This window comes from Chroicocephalus ridibundus, chromosome 16, assembly GCF_963924245.1.
Source record: "Chroicocephalus ridibundus chromosome 16, bChrRid1.1, whole genome shotgun sequence".
Taxonomy (NCBI): Eukaryota; Metazoa; Chordata; class Aves; order Charadriiformes; family Laridae; genus Chroicocephalus; species Chroicocephalus ridibundus.
This window is the reverse complement of record NC_086299.1, coordinates 4,373,872-4,394,661: the sequence shown is the minus strand read 5'-3', so window position 1 is coordinate 4,394,661 and position 20,790 is coordinate 4,373,872. Positions and strand designations below refer to the sequence as shown.

Genomic DNA, 20,790 nt, shown 5'->3' with positions numbered 1-20,790 from the left:
TTCCAACCTAGGCGATTCTATGAACGCTGTCTGTAACTCAGCAGTTATGAGAAACGTTGTTCTGATATCTGGATAAAAGGAGACCACTCACCAACGTTGTACAGATATTTACTTGTTAATTGCTAAAATGTTTCCCTGAGATTTCCGGAATGAATTCTAACATTAACATGTTGTCAGAATAATATTAGCATTTTGTGAATGTTAGGTTGAGGAGAGCAGTTTGAGAAACCACTGCCAACAGACACTTTCCTCCTCTAAGACTATTTTCCTAGCATCAATAAGCACTAAATTACTAACACACACCCCTCTGGCTGCTGTACTCTGTAGCCAGCAAGAGAGGGGCTCAACAAAACAGAACTATCACTGAAACAACCTCAACTATTGCCTGTAGAATTCCTCAATTATTGTACTGTTTTCCAGTCTAGTAAGCATATAGATATTTTCCATTAAGCATACAACTTATCTTTAAAAGTCACTGTTCCAGAAAGATATTTTTGGCATTTTCTCTAGCATTCCATACCTAAAACTCAGCTGTTCTTAAACTTTTTGTTTTAGAATCTCTGTAGCTTGATACCAATATAAGATGCTGAAGCAACGTGCTGATGAAGTTTATCTTTTATTGTAGAACAAGATAATTGGTTCCATTTTCAAGTGCTATATACAGCACCTGGAATTTATAAATAAACACTGGTAGTGTGTTTTTGGAACATTTTATTAGCCAGAATTGACCCTCTACTATTAAATAAAGCAAATGCTTTGCTAGCAGCTTTACATATTATTCCGTTAAGATTTAATCAGCTTATTTATCTTTGCAAGCATGCGGGTTTTGTTTTTTCCTAAAGCCCTTCCCAAGGAGAAAGATGATGATAACTTCCAAATTTTTATCCAGTCACAGTAACAGACAACATATTGTGAAGGCAAAGTAAAGCAGTAGAGCAAACATCACTGTCAAAGAAAAGAAGTTTCAAAAGAGTTATTAAGACTTTAACATTCCCTAAATATTGCTATCCCACGTAACCAGACTTATCTTGGAGCTCCCCTCATAGTAGGTAGCATTCCAAACAGATGTCCTCAGGGAACAAATGTCAGATCTTGTCACACCACCATTTATAAATTTATGCTCTTCTCTGAAACCCAAAGTGTTTTAGAAAAGGAATTTTAGCTAGCTTCTGTCTCAAAACCTCCATTCACACACCTTCAAAGCCCTTTCACTTTATTATGAAACTAGGGCTCTTCTTTCTCTCTTCTGGTTTCAGGGTCACCTTTAAGCCCCTTTAAGATTGCTTGTTCAGCTTAGGCCAAAATCCAGTTAAGACAAAACCCATCAAGAGTGTTTTCTTATCCTACAACCACCTTCTTTTCTTTGGAATGCTCTTTTGTTTCTCAAGATGTTTTCTTCACTCTACATTTAAGACAAAACACTCTGGGGTTGGGTCTCTCAGTTTTTAGCAGGCAGTCACTCTCTTCAGCTCCTGTGTGGTTCATGCCCATTGGGAAACAGCATGCACCACTCTGGTCATGAAGGAATTAAGAAACTCTAAAGACTGTTCTTAAGAATAAACTGCACATTTTCAGATCTTTTAGCTTTTTGATACCCTGTTTTATTTCTGCCATTCTCTAAGTTAATATATAAACCCATTTCCCACTAAGCAAATATCAACCTCTCCAAGCAGAGTACAAAGAATTCAGAGATGGTATCATTCCTAGTTCAGAGAAAGAAGTCACGATCCAAAACTTAAATGTTCTGCTCAAGGTCACAGCAACTCAACGATGGGATTAAGATAAAGATTTAGGACACCAGAATTCCAGCTGCAGAGTTACAGGTAACTACATTGAAGATTTACATGCAGCTTTATTTAAAAATATATAGGATGAATAATCTAACATCAGTCAAAGCAGATACATTCTCCTCTAACATACAGTTTAGAATAGTGCCAATTTATTTCTGCCAGAATCTGCGCACTATGCAATAGAATTCTCTCACATTTAAATGGAACAAAACTTCTTTGTATGGAACAGGAAGAGGCCTAAGGAGATGAACGCTAATCCTAGGAAAAAAGTCACACTGAGAATGTTCACAGAAACCGAACCCTGTAGTTTCACCCTGGATTATTTGCATTTACTGAGTTTAAAACAAATCACACAAGCTTATTTCATGCTTGTGCCTTACTGCTTAATATAGCGTGTGCTGGAGGGTACGACTGCAATGATGGCAAAGGCAGGTGAAGCAGCTCAATAATGTTGAGCACCATCTGCAGTAACACAGAAGCAGTAACTTTGATACAGCCATAGAAGAAGCTGAAAGGACATAAGTCTCCAGTAGATGGGATATCATAGCTTAACTAGCACGTACGTGCCTGTCTTCGTACAAAATAAAACCTTCAGTACACTTTTAAAGGCCTAGCACAGTAACTATATGTATACTTTAGTTAACAGAAGAAACTCTCGCATCACATTCAAGACAGTGCTCTGCCTCAGCACTTTGCCTCCATTCTCTTCCAAGCCCCACTTTACACAGGGGCAGAACTCCTTCAAACTCCTTCACAATCTGTAAGAATTAACTAAATGCACTAATGGAACCCAACCTTCGGAATCATTTCCTAAATGCAATTTATCATACAGGTAGTCAGACATGCGTATACATAACCTGCCCTACCTACTGTGCAGCCAAGCTCCTCAAATGCTTTTTTTTTTTTTTTGAACTCCACATCAAGACAGCCACTCACTAATGTTTTAAAGAAAACTTCCTTTTAATGAACAACTTCAAAATGGTTTACCAACACTACAGAAACCTTTACACCCACATGCAAGGCACTGTTCTCCATTATGCCAGGCAGCAAGGGGTTCAAGGAACCTAACAGCTACTATTGCTCCAGCAGCTTTTATGGATCTCAACCTTCAGTCCCTTGCTAGGTAGGACTCATTTAAGTATTTACTGCATGACAATTAGTAGCTGAATGCATACAACCCTTGATGTCTTTTCCATCTGTAACCTCATATATCCATATAATAAGTTAGATACACTTTTAGAGTTACAAGTTATGCATTCCAAGCAACTCCAAACTCCAAACTGCATTTCTGACAGCATCCACAGGAATTGTTTAAACCCGATTTCCACATTCCCTTTGTAGTCTTTGTTGTTTCAACATCAACAGGAAGTTCTAATTCCTGCCAACATGGCTGAACTCACTAGCACTCAGGAAAAGAAAATCCTAATGAAGCCAAAGGCATCAAAATATGGGAGTTGTCTGAAGCAGACTGTGAAATTTATGGGACAGCCAGCCAACCAACTTGGCTATTCCTCTATTTCTTTTACACTAAGTCTTAGGCAATTAGATTTATGGCAGAAATATGAGATCCGGGGTGGGGGGCGGGGGAGAAGGGTTCCATCCTCTTGTGTACTTTTCAGCTATACTGTAAATCAGCACAGCATACTAGTACCTAACATTTAAAAAAAAATAATAAATCTTTAGAACAGAAAGAACAACAGGTAAGATCAGGAAAATGTATGGGAAAACAAATATTTTTATCTATTCTCACTCGATACATGGGAAATTTTTATACAGATTTATTTGTATTATAGACACAGAAGTAACAAGCAGGGAGTGTTCAATATATGATCTATGCTCATTGTAAACTAGCACAACCGAATATCACAAAATATATTTTTGTTTCTTGGCATGTCCTAAAGGCATTTAACCCCATTTTAAAAGAAGGTTTCTAGGAGAAACTGTAAGCTTGATATGGACAACGCTTCTATTTCTGGGGTTTTGAAAGAAGTTACTAAATTTCTAAATCAAGCAAACCCATGCAAAAAGTCAATACTCAACTTACACACTCTTTTTTCCCAAATTACTATCATAGCTGTGAAGAAATAGGTAGCAGCCAAACTCATGCTTACCTCACTTTCTTTTGAATATGTTACTGTGTTCTTGAAGGCAGGCTTCTCAAGAATAACACATTCACTTTGCTGAACTCACTCAAGACCTTTCCAGAGGCTGAAGTGCTTAAGTGTCTCTGCTTTAAGCCTAATTCCCCCTAATCTTGTTGACAAGTATACCTTGCAGATAATTCTCTTCTTGCTAGGGACAACAATATGTGTACTTGCAAGGTAGTTTGCTATTCTTCACTACTCCAAATGACCCGAGCATCTAATCTCTTCTTACAAGTTACCCACAGAAAAGTCACTTTGTTCCTCTGCTTCCCACATAGGAAAATCAATTTGTTGATTTTCACTTTATTTGTTACTTTCCATATACAATAAAACTTCACAATTCAACTATGTCAAAAGGATTTATCATGTCATTCATCTCAAAGAGCAACTTCTGGGCTTGTTTTTGTCTAAACTACATGAGCTGTAAGTTATATATGTCCAGGCAGTCAGTTACACATTGAACAACTGCACAGATTCTTTGAACTGAGTAGAAAGTGTTATGAAATCTACAAAACTTCCACATACTTCCTGCAAGTTGAGATATTCTTCGGATCCCAGCATAATAATTCTAACTTAAAGGTAAAGCTCACCACTCAGAACACAGTGACAGGACAATTTGAAGGCTAAGGAAGAACTCAAATTCACTCGTTTCATTGGTACAACTTTAATGTCCTTTCCAGAGCTCAAGCTGTTTATCCAATTAAGTCCAGTTACTGAAACCAATGTATCATTAATGCCATCACATTTATGCGCAGACTGATGCTTGCCTACATTATAAGAGAAATGAGAACAGTTGAATAGAACTCACCCAAACACACATTCTTGGATTAAATATGATTCCTCTCTAAAACTACCTGGCAAGAGCAATGAGGCAATGCTTACTAAACACTTCATTATTTCGTTTTCTCACACGATTCCTATAAAAAAAGTAGGATAAAAAAGGATGGAGTCTTCCATCCTCTCCTAAATAGCCTGCCCTGTGAATTAATCTTTACAGATTAAGAGAAGACAGATTTGAAATCACAGCTATCATTAAGTCAAATATTTAGAACTTCTATCCCTTGATGGCCAAACTTTGTTTGCTACAAGGTATTTTTACAACACATTACTACTACCAAAAAGTAAAGTAATCCCACCAAACCACTGTTGATATAAAATTTGGAAACACAGAGGGTTTAAAGTTATATTGTTAGAGTATTACCCAAGTACAGTAATTTCCTAAGAAGGTTAGCCAAATCACCTTTCTCCCGAATTAATAGGCTGTCTGAAATTTGTTCCCTCAACATCTTTCCTGCTAACAAGCATCACTCCAATATGTACGAAACAGCCAGAAGAAAAGTAAAACACATCATTTGCAAAAACAGAGCCAGAACTTTACAGCCTTAATAATGAGTTCATGTTACGCCTACCAGACAGTCTCATAGCAGGTCATCTGATTAAATGAAGCTGTGCTCATCTATTAGATACCATAAATCCTATTAGCAACATGCACAGCAGCTTGTACATTTTCACAATGACAAAGGAATTATACACAATCCACTGTTAGTTCCAATGTTTTGACATCATATTGCCTTTGAAAAGCTGAGGGGTTTTTTGGTATTTAATCGGAAGTATATATTGATTTCTATTTGACTTTTATTCAATAGAAAACACAGTAAGAAAGATTAGAATTGCTTGTGGAACAAGTTTGAGATGTTCTCTCTCCCATTTACATGATCCAAAATAGAAGATAAAAAAATTCAGGGGTGCCTCCTGATCCTGAAAGTACACACATCTCCAGGTACAGTGGTCACCAAAAAAAAAAAGTATAGATAATTTTAGAAGTTAGAAATCATATAAAAGGTATACAGGAACACAACACAAGAAATGTACAGAATCACACAAGCTTCTGTGATACAAACTTTATTTGCAGGGAAAAAACCAAACCACCCTGTAGAACACTCACGGAGTAGCTCAAAGACATTGGCTTAATATCCAGCCCCGGTTAAAACAAAAAGTTATATAGAAAATAGGACAGAAAATACTGAAAATATCATGCCACTGAGTAAAAGCAATGGCTTATCTAAACTGGGAACACTGTTAAGTTTCAGTTTCTGCTCCTTCAAAAGAGAACACTGGAGGTGTCTACTGGGGTTGACCAAGGTAACTCATTAGAGAGCACCTCAGCAGACAGGTTTAGAGAAAAAGATGGAAGATAGCTCGCTGCTTGCTTTTGGAAAAACAGGTCAATATCTAGTAATTGAAAGTAACAAATTTAACTGAGCAAATAATTTCTACAAAACACACAGATAATTAGTATGTTCCTCACAGCCTAAGGGGCTTCACAAGAGGCAGAAACATTTAAAGTTTAGTCTGGGATGTAAGGGAGGCTTCACTGTTCCAAGAATATTAGTAATAATTAAGATTACACAGAATATAAACTCTGAAACTTTTAGGTTCTGTTTAAATAATACTGACACATTGAAAGGAACATTCTGACAAGAGCCACTTTGCTCAAAAGAAATTTGGCCTTCTTTTGTCAAACATGGCGGATAAGTAATTTTTCATTCATGAGAGAATAACTATTCTCATCATTTTATTTATTACAGTTCCCTGCCCCACTGAGATGAAACAGTTTCATCTACGGTCTCCCTCTGCTTTGCCAGTTCTATTTCTGAAAGAAGGCAGGCACTAACATCTATTATTTAGCAGGTTTCCTGGCCATTTTAAAATCCTTCCTGTTGACATAAGAACACACATGCTAAAGTAGAAAACAGGTACTTTAGGCCTGGACAGATTAACACCTAAAAACCTGAAGTTAGCCACTTTTAAAAAATACTATGAGTTTCTCAAGCACTAGAAAAAAGAAATGACCTTATTTCTCTACTTACATTTTCTCTCACTGCAGTAGAAAGCCAACTTCTGCTGTCAAACATGTAAATTCTGGAAGAAAAAAAAAAAACAAAACAGAATTAGTACAATTATCAAGAAATAACACCAATTTCTTAACAAATCTAGCAGAAATCAAGACACTATCAAAGCACAGACTATTCTTTGTTAGCTAACTTAAACAGAAGGCTTGTCCTCATGAAGGAAATGGGCATTGCTTTATTAACACTAACATAACCAAAAGACTCGCTCATATCGAGAAGGTTTTAACATTCTTTTTCCAAAAATACTCTTGCAATCCTCAGATCATTAATTCTCCTCCCCTAGTGATACAGAAGTCCATACTATTAAAGAGTTCAGGATTGTAACAAAACATTGTCTCACTCATACAAGACTAATTTTCACTGTACTACAAAGTGCCCCCCCCCCAAATCTGCACTTTCAAAGCATTGAAATCATTTCTGCTCAATACTCTTCCTGAGGTGTGCTTAGAAAGCAAGCACAGCTAAATATCGAGATAGCTACTTGACTAAAAGAAGTTACATAAACCTCCTACTAGTGAGCTCAAGCGAGAGCACAACACTCTTTTCTAGAAAAGTTATGACTTCTAATGACTAAAGATATTAAAAAGTAAAAATTGACACATTAAGTAACTCGCACACTTGCAGCCTGGAAGACCAAAATGATTTAAGATACAAACTGACTTTGTAGCAAGGTGGAAAAAGTTTCTTGCGAGAAATTTCAGAACAATTCTTTTCCTCTGGCAGCACAAAGTAATAATTATAGGTCACCCCAAGATCTGAAACATCGACAACCGCTTATGCGTTGAAAACACCTGCGATCTGTCTCCCCCCCACAGCAAGACAAGGGCTACAGGGGATGTCACTGGAGACCTGAGTGCGCATCTTCAGAGCCGCTGCATCAGGACAGTGGAAGATTACTCTAAGCGCAAAGCAAGAATGTACTGAAGCAAAATAATCTTAAATCAGAAAGCCAGTCCACAACTTCATATGCTTTAAACTGAAATGCTTCCATGTAATGCGTCTTTCTGATTTTACAGGTCACTATTAGCCGGAAAATTTACAAACCCCTTCAGTGTCTCGTATGGAGGTTAAGCTACTTAGGATATGGGTCATCCTCATCCAAGCTCATTTATAGATGAACAGTTTAATACTGTGATTATGAAACCATCACAGTGTAAGCAGTTTTGTTTGTTACTGCCAGAACAACACACTTTTAGACATAAAACAGTAACTCACACTTAAAGGCCAAACTCCATCCCCCCCAAGACACAAACACATGACATGACCATTTTAAGTTCTGGAAAAAGATCAACTATATTCAACTCTCAGAAGTCTTGACAGAAAAATTTGCCCCCACTGCAGAGATAATGAAATCTAATGAAATTCTGAAAGAATTACCTGAAATGTAAACAAGTAAAATTAAGCCGGAACACTAACAGCACACAGAATACACAATAGCAAAGGCCAAAACACACACCATTATTGTCCTGTGCTGCACCCTCATTAATGCAGGAGAGGTGTTGCAGATTTCATATGCCTTCTGCAAAAAAGAAAAACAAAAACAAAACAAAAAAGCTACTTTAACCAGCCTGCAAGAAGAGTAAGGAAGCATAACAGCAAACTTTTCCACAAAGTTTAGTATATTTTTCAAACCAGGTTAAGTTTTCAGTTAGGTATGCTGAAAGCATCCTGTGATGCCTGCAAAATGCAATCCTAGCAACTGAGATATTTTCAAGTCTATATTAAAAATGGAGCTCATTTAAGAACAAAAGCAGACAAGCTACTTAAGAAAAAAAGATCTGCCTTGCCACAAGCTTCCATTTTTAGCTAAAATGTAGCCTGGTAAAAGAAACATGAAAATTACAGGGCAACTCATTCATCACACCACAGCACTGGTTCAGCAAAGAAAGAGTTCTTGTAACCAGCTTCAGACACTGCCTCAATCGGCCCTTATAACCCTGCTTAGCTGAGAGCTTGAGGTTCTCGACATCAAGAGCTGGGGTTTCTAAAACAGGAGAGAACAAAAAGTGCCACAGAATACTTTAAGCACGGTTCAAGTGGTTAAACCATTATACCAAAGCGCCTGGAGGTCAGCCAGCCCTACACATGGTCGGTGTACCCAGTGTCCCCATGTTCCCACCGCCTTCTGCTCCCAGTAAAGCAGCACACCGACAGAGTAACTCCAGAAGGCAAAAGCATCATTGTTTCTGTGTAAAGCTTCCCTACGCCAGGTACTTACTAACTGCTGACAGCCTAAAATTCTTTTTCCTTTAAGGATATCAAAGTAATTACACTGAGGTGACAAACGAGCCTAAACGTTTCTCCCAACTCCAACATCCATCAGAATACAAGTCTTCACATGAAGACTCTTCTGCAGAAGAAACTACAACTTTTTTCATAAGGTTGGGGAAACCAGGGAAGGAAAGAGGGAAGAAAGGAAGAAAAGGGACTTTGAAGAGTAGGGAAAGCAGTTAGAAGTATTTTACTTTAACATCACAGCAAATCTGAACAACTCTCCAAAATTAAGCAACTTCCTTAGAAGTTGAATACATTCACTGTAGCCCTCTCCAAAGCCATGAGCTGCATAGACACGTTTTTCTTCTTGACCTATAGATTCAACAAGAGACTTAAAACCCAAAAATTCTGGATGTTAATTCCACCTGCACACCTTCTTGAGACCGCTTTACACATACATTGATTGACTAGATGCCAAATGCCAATATTTGAACTGCAGCAAAAGCATTCCAGCTTCTTAAAACACCCCACCAAGTCATGCCCAACCTGATGTGAGGCCAGGCCGGCACAGCATGGCACATCACACGAGACATCTCCCCACTGAAGGTTTGGTTTAGCCCCTGGGACAAGGTTTGGCCAGCCTTTGGAAGGAACTGCCCCTGCTGTCGGGACACGGACAGAGCAGAGGCGACACCAACTCCTCTTTAGCAGGGATACCTCCAGCACAGCTGCAGGAGGGATCCCACCCCACTCCAGTCCCCACAAGAGGCACAGCACTTCATGTTTTGAGGCTCCTGTCTGACTGCAAGCTGAACATGAGCCAACAATTGTTCCTTGTGGCAAAGACAGCCAACAGCATCCAGCACTGCATGGGGAAGAGCATTGCCAGCAGGTCAAGGGAGGTGATCCTTGCCCTCTGCTCAGCACTGGTGAGGCCACGCCTGGAGTACTGAGTCCAGTTCTGGGCTCCCCAGTACAAGGGAGACATGGAGCTACTGGAGAAAGTCCAGCAAAGACCCATGAAGATGATTAAGGGGGTGGAGCATCTCTCACATGAGGAGAGGCTGAGAGACATGGTCAGCCTGAAGAAGGCTCAGAGGGGGATTTTATGAATGCACAATTTTCTGTATAGACATTATTTTGAGCGGCTTTATCAATGTAGTTTAAAACAGATCTCAATCAACACTAGTAAAAACTAGTTTCTATGATCATTACACCACTTGAATTTTAAAAATTTCTTGCATAACACATCCTCCTGCAAGAGCGATACATAAGGTTGTTTTATCCAAGGCACTCAACCAGACATGATTCCACTGGAGGGGAAAAAATACCAAAAATCAAAAACCTACTAGCAAGCATCAATATTACTATTAAGGTAAAACAACAATTTCAAATCAAGTTACTTTGCTGCAATGGTAAATCTTCCTTATCGACATGCCTCCATCTGAAAGGGGATGCAAGGACAGCTGTATGTAGGCAGTTACTAATTTAGCGTGCAGATGCTTCTGGTCAGGTACCCAACACTTATCACCACTATAATGTATCAACTACACGGTAGTCTGTGAAACTGGGAATTGCAAGTTAGTTTATTAAAATTATTTCTTACAGTCTACATAGCTGTTTATTATCACACCACAGTATCTTGATGCCCAAGAGATTACACGACCTTTCCAAATCACTGCCAACAACATGAAATTCCAATTATGCCACCAGGCAACAGTAATTAGAAGTCTGAAATTTAAAGCTATGCTTCAAGACTATTCTATATACAAAAAAACCCAACAACCTATCCTCAGTTTGATGGTTTGGTCCTAACTACCAACATAAACAGTGCTATCAGAAAGCTGGAAACCTGAAGGACATTTTGGTACCTGCATATGTATGTGCTCCTCCAAGAGTTAATTCTAGTTCAGACTTTTCTTGTTGTACAGATCAGTATTCCAGAAAGCCTAGTCTTTGCTGTCACCTCCTCCAACAGCAGCTTTGAAGGACAGCCTATATAAGTATAAAATAATAATTACAAATTCATAAATCTAAATATGCTCCAGTGAATGGATACAACCCCTTCTCATTTATTTGATGTCTCCTTTCTGGGAGCCATCTGTTGTGTCTATAATTTCCAAGCACATAAGCTTTGAAATGCAAGCAATACCTTACTGACAGGTTTGCAAAACAGATTACTCTAGTAGGGACAGTGCTAGATTGTACAACTCCTTTGAAAACTTACTGAAAACACTTCTGTAGTCAAAAGCTAGCATGGCTGGACCATTTTTGTGGGAGGGATTGGCTGCTTCTGGTGTTGAAGAATTGCCAAGTTTCCAGCTGAAGCAGTCATTGTGCTCAGTAGACATTTTTCCATATATTAGTGTGAAGTACACGGAAAACAAGTGAATATCAGGTCAGTAAGTGTTAATGCTTATTATGCAACAGTTACATTAGCCGGTTAAAGAACGAACAAATTTCCATTTTCCATATAGCGTGCAAGTACAAAATAATAATTGCACAAGCTAAAAATACTTGTAACTGAACAAACTGATTTCACAAATGCCTCATTATTACCCATAGCTCAATTCTTGAATTAGAGACCCCATTTTAACTAGGTAGCTTTCTACAAGGGTCACCGATGTTAATACTTAAGAGATTTTGTGGATAAAAAAAAAAACCAAACCCTGCAGAATACCTGGTAAGGCAAGATTCTAAAAAAATAGGTTTTGGTGTGTTTGCACTGTCTAAAGACAAGTTTTTCTGGTACGTTAAATCCTTCACCTGTTTCCCATGCAGAAGATTTTGAGGAAAATACATTCAAGCTCCGGTCATGACTTAATAGTATGAGGTTGCAGCCCTATTAGGAGCAATGATCTTTAAGATTACAAGTGACATGTTCTTTTTCCGCCTCCCCCCACCCCTTCCCTACCTGTCTCTAGTAGTAGAAATCTGGAAATGCTTTCATCCTGAAGAAATTTGTGCACTTTTTCTACTCTGCTTGACATGTCTAGAAGACTGCATTAGGAAAATAATTTTCTCATAGCTGCATACAGCAATAAAAAGAATAAAGGTCAGTTCTAGTGTCCTTCCGAAGTTCTAGCTACATTCCTTCATCCTGTAACTCTATTCACACAAAACAGCACATACGACAGGAAAATCCAGGTGTAACAGAGCTACATGAAACAGCTCCTGACTGACCAACATGGCCTTCCATTAAACCGTGTTCAACTGAGCAGTGAGGACAGCAGGTTTTGCACTTCAGAAACCCACAAAAAAAACCCCAAAACCATCACCATAAATAGCTGGTAGTACTCAGAAGAAAAAAAAAAAAAAAAAAAAAGAAAAAAAGCCTTTATTTCAGAAAATTGAGGGGAGAAGCCAGACATTAACAAATCTAGAAACCTTGCAAGACCTTGCAAAGCCCGAATTTCAATAAGACAGTTTCACACTCAAAGTCCCAAATTCTAATTACTGTCTCAGAGAAACACTGCATTTTTGTCTCCTCCAAAAACGTTACAGAATAATTCCCAAAAAAAGTTAACTTCTGTGTGCAGATTCCTCAATACGCCAGAGGTTATTACCGCACAGTAAAGCAACACAACACCTACTGAAAGCCACCAAACTCTAGCAATATGTGCTTTGCATAATCCATCAGATTTGCCCACATGCCTAGGTTTTCGAAGACCCAAGGATTCATCCCTCCCTATGCTTAACAAGTATTTGAAAGTAAACTTTTTGGATGGTTTACCACTTTCCCAAAATAGAATACTAATCAGCAGACAACAATGCTTAGGATCATGGCAGGGACACACACTTGCAATAAACAGCTCTGTAGTGAAGTGGTCCATCTCCTGCCACCAACAATGAACAAACTCAAGCTGTCTTCACGGAAGACAGCATCCCTATGTTGCCAGAATACTCACATTTCCTGATGCTAATCCCATGACCTACATTTAAAAAAAAAATTAAAATCATACTGATGCAATATTTAAGCATAAAAATCTGGAATATAACAGGTCACTTCATTAGTCCTTTCTAAACACATCTGCAAGCTATGTGAATTATTTAAAAAAATCTTAATTCTAGGTACAGCAGAAAATTTATGTAAAAAATAAAAGAACTGGTTATTAAGAGTTTAACAGATGCTTAAAGTCAAACATTTAAATATCACACTTTTTAGAAAGAAAGGCATTAGGAGACCTTTGAAGTAGTTCACAAATATAATAACTGTTGCTACTTTAGCAACACAAGTCAAAAGATTTCTTAACTACTTCTTTTCTGTCTTGGTCTGAGAAATTCACATTTAAGAGCATTCTAACACTTCCCAATAAGGGACAGGCATAGGAAGATAACTTATTTTAAGAACAGAAATTGCACATATTCAGTATCAAATTTTTAATTATTAAGAATGTCAAAAGCAAATACTCTTAATTTGTTTTCCTTTTCTTTTCAAGATTATCTATCTATACGCAATTACTCCTTCCAAAGCGCAACACATGTATTGATAAACGGCAATTTTATCAAGCTGGCCAGTGGAGGTTTTGGCTGTTGTCTTTCCTGATTTTACAATTAAAAAAAACCCCAAAAACAAAACAACAAAAAACACAGCAAGTCAGGAAAAACTTAGAAGTTGCTTGTGCATAGATTTCTAGCTACATTTATCAGAAAAATAATTACTGAAAATTGTCACTTAATTAAGTATCTCCTTACCCAAAACCAAGCAATTTTGTTGTCACATACTACTAGACATCTCCCTTCAGACTGAAAAACAAAACCCGGGCAGCATCGAAGGAGAATATATTACTATTAATTAACCAACCCAGAAATGACTAAGCATTTATTACTAGATGCTTCTATCTGCAGAGCCTTACAGTAACTGAACACTTGTTTCTTACTTCAACTGTTATCCTTCATTGTTTCCTTCAACTCTTATCATTAACCTCCAGTTTTTACTGGCATTTTCACTTCATTTATAAACCGACCAGAATCCCTGTTTACCTGACCAGGGCAGAGCACACACACACACACCAGGAATATCGCAGTCCTACTTTAATATAACACCACTGACACACACCATATTTCTCACTATTTGAAATTAACATTATTGCCATGAAGAGTTACAGAGGGAAGAATATGTAACTAAATATTGCTAGATCCAAACACCTTTTCCATAACACACAATTAACTATTCACAAGCTGCAGAAAGCAAAACCTAGGTCTTACTAGGCTAAAAAAAACAAACCACTTTGCACTTTAACTGCAAGAGACAAATTAAAAAGGTTTTAGTTACTTTCTCAGGGCCACTACTAGGAATTGACAAGGCTTTATACCATTTGTCCAGATACCATTGTTCCTTCCAATTATTTATTTATTTTTAAATTACAGTAACTATTTATGTCCCCTTGGAATTGTGCTAAAGTTACTTTGTAATTTTTTGAGGAAATGCATCTTTTGACATATGCATCAGGAGCTCTTAGAACCTTTGCTTAAGAGGGGAAAAAACCACACATAGTAGGAACTGTCTGGAAAGCTGCTAATAACGAGAACAGTTTCATAGTTTGGGTTTAGAAGTGTTAAGGAGGCAAGAGGAAAAAACCAAGGGTAAAACCATAGCGCAAATCAGCCAGATAGAGGAAGGTTGCCTGGGCTGTGGAGCGTTGTCAGCAATGTGTTTGCAGAGAAGTTGAACAAAATAATGCAAAAAAAACCCAAACCACCCAGAAACAAAAAAAAGAAATCCATTATTTCTTCTCCAGGGGACCTAGAGTAATGCCACAGCATCAGGATATTATATTTTCAAAGAGCATATAATCTCTCAAGTAGATCAGCTGCATCTATAGGTGGTAGGTTTAGGGCAGGTCAGAATGTGACTATAAATGGTATGTTTTCTCCTAGCAGCTAGAACTGGAAGCACGCTGTTGTAGGACCAGTTTACGCATCATCCCAGGGTGACAAATCAGTGACAGAATCAACGCATAGCAAATCAAAACACATTACACACCTAAATATGTGGACTTGTTTCTTTTTAGTAAAAGTCAACATTAGAAGAACATTTATTCAGGTATTAAAACAAGTTTGTACTCCACAATTTAAGAACATGCCTGTAGTAAGTTGCAATCCTATTAAGAAATGTAATTCTTGCCAATTCTCATGAAGTTCCCAAAGGCTGTTTTTTAAAAGTCACTTTTGGAGATACCAATTTTCCAGCAGGTTTTCAGTTCATTTTCTGCAATTTAAATAGGTTCAAGAAGCCTTCGCAAAGACTGATGTATTTCTCTATCCTGATGATGTTCTGCTCAAGCTCTCGCCAGATAATTCACAGTAGGTGCTAAGGAGAGCACAGCGTGCGACTGGATCAGCTCGCGCTGAATTCACAAGCAAATAAATGGCTGGATGCAAAACCTGGCGCAGAGACAGGTGATTACACCCCCTCCTGTTACCAAACTCCTGAAGATTACAACGAAATCCATCAGGTAGGTCAGCTGCCACTGTCTGGGGGTTAAAGTGTAAGAGAAGAACCTGAACAGTATTTCCCTCAGCTCTGTTTGCCAGCACATCTGTACTGCCATGATCTTCTCAACCTTGTCAAAAATCATGTATTGTTTCAGATATTACCATTACAGTGACATCGGCAGGTACACTAAAATCTTCACTACAATATCTATTATATTAGAGGAGGAAATTGGCTATGTGATGATTTACGTACAATACAAAAAATAGAAACAAAAATAGCAAAATTAGACATGAAAAATACTAATTAAAAATCAGTAAGACTGTATACATGCATAACCACAGAAAATTAGTAGAAATTCCTGTTATTCTATTTTGTTTTTCCATAAATTTCAGCTCAACTATTTTATCAACAGAAGCTGAATCACCCATTTCATTCTACATATGCCAGCTAGTAAAGAGTCAACTGAGTCAAAGGAGAATCAGCTGCTTCCTATTTACACCCTCTCAAAAAATATAACTAACTTCCAGAATACTCCATTTAGCAATACTACTTTTTACATCCTTAAACGCCAAACCATTTAAAATTAGAAGAAATAGCCAATCAAATCAACATACCCTTATCGTCGAGCTAAGGGAGACATTTAGAGATACAAGCTGGTTTTTTATGGACAATTTTGCTTCTGAGAAGCGTCCTCCTCACCCATGCATGACTTTGAGATACTCACATACTTATATCTCTCACTGCACTAAGGCCCTCAAAACACTAATGAAAAACACATTATCCTTACAGAAGCAGCACAACAATTTATATTCTATCAAACCTGAATTTTGTGCTTTAACATATGGATCATGAACTCCAGCCAAAATACCTCCTATTGTTAGGATCAAATCCTGAAAGAGTACTTCAGTAACATGGTTTCTTCTTTCTGCTCTGACTTAGACTGACTCTGAGAAAGTAAGCAAGCTTTACTGTATTAAGCTTTTATAAAAATAATTAAAAAAAAAAATAAATCCAAGAGAAGCAACAAAGGTACCCCATCTTAGATACAGGCTGGACAAGACTTGATAACTACTTTCTGACCATAACCACTATCGCATCCTGCCTCAACAAAAATATGGTAGTTAAGACATTTGAACTAACAGTCTGCTCTCCTTGTGCCTCCGCTACACAGATGGTACAAAACAGCCTCAGAGATCAGCTGAAAGAAAAATACTCTTTCTTTAAAACTGTGTTAAAGATCCTAGCCAAGCTGCAGCTAGTTAATAAAAAGAATACATTTATTCCATTGAAATAAGAAGGTAGGTGTTCAAACAGCACACTGACTTTCAGTAAGAGATTAAGAGAGCACCATCAGAAAGAAATTAAGCTGTACCATGAAATAACTGCTCTCCAACACCAATCTGAAGATAAAAAGTATTTCAGTGGACCTTAAAAATCAACAAAACATATTATATGCGTATAGCAGATAAAAGAATACTCAGTAGAGATTACAACATGGCATGACTTCTCTAAATCTTTTTACCCAAAAATAAACTGAGCAATACTTTGTTCTCTAGCCCTGCAATCAGCATAACCCATCTTTAATCAATGTGCAAGCAGGTCCATTAGTTTTGATAGCAATGATTTGCACCCTCCAGTAGCTCACTGATTTCTCCCAGCAATTGCTGTATTTTGATATGTACTATTGATACAAAATAAGCTAAGGTACAGAAGAAGAGGAACAAGAAACGCAAGGCTGACAGACTGAGAAGCAGAGTAACAGAGGAGACCTTGAGGCCATTAGACCGAGAGGCAGTGTTTGGGAACAGACAATGCTTAACACTGATATGAAAGGTAAACTTCAAGTACAACCCAGGGACGGTATCACAACAGAAAGCACAAAACTACAACAGGAAGTACTTGCTTTCACCCTTGGACATTCTTCTTGCCACAGTACTGCATTAACATTCTTAAAACTTCTGTCTAAAAACTAGTCTTTAAGTAGCAGCTGTATTCCTCTAGATAGTATGCATCTGGTTAGGTGACCAAAATAAAGAAGAAAATATAATAAAAAGAAAACAAGTAAAGTACTACTAGGCTTAGAAGCCAGGGTGGGAATTAACTAAGAAAGAGAAAAATGAAAACACCAAAAGATAATCCGATCTATTTTAGGGAAAAGAAGATATGTGCAAAGTGTAGTCAAAAATGCAAAGTCTTTTGAACAGCCAGCAGCCAGTAAGGTTAGTTGAAATCTGTAACTCTTAGGGTTCTGCACTGATTTCCTTGATCTTCTGCACACCCCCTTTATACAATCACTGCTTCACGTTTGTTTGGAGCCTCTGGACACTACGTAGCGCTGCGCAACAATGTGGGGTTTTGAGGAGAGGGTGGTTTTGAGTGTGTTTTTCAAACACGAAACACACTAGCTGCCCCAGACAATACATCAATTTGGTTCTTTAAAAATAGAAGGGCAGGGAACTTTGAAGACAGGCCACTTCCACCTTTGACAGAATATTAATGACATTAAACACAGTTATTGTTGTTTCCAACCCCAGCTTCCACCTCAGCTTGCTTTTATAAGTTCCTTCATCTTCTGTAAGAGCTGAGCTCTCAACTAGAAGCTGAACTATCACAGTTTTGCAGCACAGTGCGTGGTAATAAGCCATTTGCCAACCCTGGTTTCCTCAACATGCTAAGTTGTGAAGCAGCAAGGCAGCTGCTGAACAGCACATGTCTGTGCCACCTTTTGTGACAGAGGGCAGCAATAACCAGCTTCCCCAGAGTGCGCCCTTCTGAGTTTAATTCGCAGCAGCAAGGATATGAAACAAAAAAAAATTTACTACATGATGAATTAGACTGAGAAATCAATCCCAAATGAATTAAATCTTGAATCCTCCATGGTACGTGTCCAGCTAAACAGGCAGTCACAGCTAGCTAGGTGATACAGTTTGACATCCCATCTTATCTCAAGAAAACTTGTTCAAATGCTCTACATTTGACCGCCAGGGTAGCAAACAAAAAGTGGAATTTCCAATGCCTGATTTAGTACAAGTTTCATCTTCTGAGTTCAGGGGAAGAGAGAAGAGTCAGACCAGAAGCAAGCAAGCAACCATGAAGATTACTGGGCATCTTCTCACATCTAAGGACTTGCCTAAGATTTCCAAAACGTTTGGAAGAACTTCATTCTATTTTCAAAGTTTGAGTTTATAGCGTTCAAGATGTTTTCTCCTTTTCTTCGAGATAAGTACTGGATTTGATTATAACAATACCGATTTTTCTTTTTGAAATCATTATATAATCAAATCTTGGATATCCTGAATTTGTAGTATGTCAAATTCAGGACTAACAAGACACTTTGAATAATCAGACACCTAAGTATTCCCACCTGTGAACTGCTGCATCCAGATATTAAAGCCCCAAATGCAGGTTCTGCACAAGTTCTGCCTCCCCCAAATATCGGCAATGAATCTTTTTGCAGGACAAACTGAAGTATTTCCTGAAATGCTGAAGCTTCGCCTATTGTCAATAGGTACAAAAATAACAGAAGAAAGTAAGTTGAACTAACCTATTCGACTTAACCAACTGCCCAAACTTTCTATATTTGCATTTTCATATATGAAAAATCACTTCCCCAACTTCTCAGACATCTATTAAATACATACTACTTTGGTCAAAAGTTTGCATAATAATTAAAGTGAAATAATACTAAACAGGAGCAATTTAACAGATTTCAAATCTTGACAAAGTACTGTATATTAACTTCTACAGTAAGTTTTCAGGCACTAGCCAGATAATATCTGATAACTTGCAGTGAAATCCAGGACTTAGTAACCTGAAGAACAAGTAAATTGCCATAAGCATCAAGCAAACCGTTCTTGATCTTTGTACAGACAACACCTTTGTCAAACAGACAGCAGCGTGTCTTCCGTATTTTACCACTTCACAAAGAATGTGCAACAGGAATATCAAACATATGTTCCAACAAAGAGAGTTCTTTAATTAGTACGGTATAATCTTATTTTGAGTACCAAAGGTTTCAGCAGACTATCGCATCTACTTTGTTTTTCTAGACAAACAGAGAAAATAACCAGCACCACTCTCCAAACGCATTTCTTCTGAAAAAGAAAAAAAAAAAAAAAAAAACACCAAAAAAACAGTTTGGGGAACTAAACAGGAAAAATCCAAGAGGACCATAAACAGATTTCTTCTCAGCATCTTGAAGCATGCATAGGCCTGCTTTGTTGAGCATTACTGTTTCATTTACTGGAAACAAAACAGATACTAAGTTTTATATCTTGTAGTTATAAGTCTTGGTATTTTTTATAATGAAACATAAGTTTACTTTTTATATTTATTTTGAGATTCAAGCATTGCTGTGTTCAACACTTACATCTTAGTTGACACTAAGCGGTTCCAGGTATCAGCTCAATGATTTAAATAAACTTAAATGGAATAGAACTTCACATATATGGCAAAACCAGACTTACTGCACTAGTTTTCACCTCAAAAATCTTACTAGAAAATACTAGTATTGCACAGATATTAAACGAAGAAATAAATTTGGGGACTTCTGGCCAATGCTGTTTATGGAGTGAAACAAATTTCACTACTGAAGATAACTAAGCATTAACTTTTAATATCTCTGCATCAACAAAAAAGGCACATTCATACCATCTTCTGTTCGCTTTTAACCTTGGAGCTTTGACCCACCTCCTATCTCTCAATTGTTTTGGTAAATCCCTCAAATACCTCCAAAAGTCCAAACAGTTGGACTGAATACAAAGCGTTCTGATTTTAAAAGAGAGTATATCAGGGTAGCTCGATCTCTCCAATTCCAGAAGAAAGCCACATTTCCCTACCAATTACAAAAAGGCAGCAACACCTCAGGCAGTAGCTTGCAAGCCGCATCTGGACAGATAGAAGATGATTTTGGAGATACCACATCATCTCCAAAACCATTTGTGAGCTCAACAGCCTGCTCAGTGACCCTCGCCAAAAGCAGTCTAGTAAAATATAGCCTGTATTACACCACATGTCCCAGTGAGAAAGTCCTACCAGTAAAGCATGCACCACTAATACTGGGCACATATATTTCAGTTTCCACAGAAGTTAAAGTGCAATTCTGAAGTGCACAATTAAAAATTTTTCTGTCAGAGCAGTGTTGAAAATGTGTTTTGACATTTCACAAAAATAAAACAAAACCCACTCAGCTTGTGAAATAACTTCATGGGTTTACAAATAATTTTAGATAACTTGTTTTTATTGACAGATTTCAATAAATCCTAACACGTCAAGATGAACACAAAGCACAT

General features: G+C 37.7%; 1 protein-coding gene across 2 annotated transcripts in view; it reads right to left on the bottom strand.

Moving 5' to 3' along the window:
* The window catches only part of GNB1 (G protein subunit beta 1), a 44,275-nt gene that overhangs the window by 16,028 nt on the left and 7,457 nt on the right, over window positions 1-20,790 (bottom strand). For both annotated transcript variants that reach the window (XM_063353651.1, XM_063353652.1), the window contains exon 2: window positions 6,805-6,856. The gene's annotated coding sequence lies outside the window, so the exon portion shown is untranslated. The remainder of the gene's footprint in view (window positions 1-6,804; window positions 6,857-20,790) is intronic.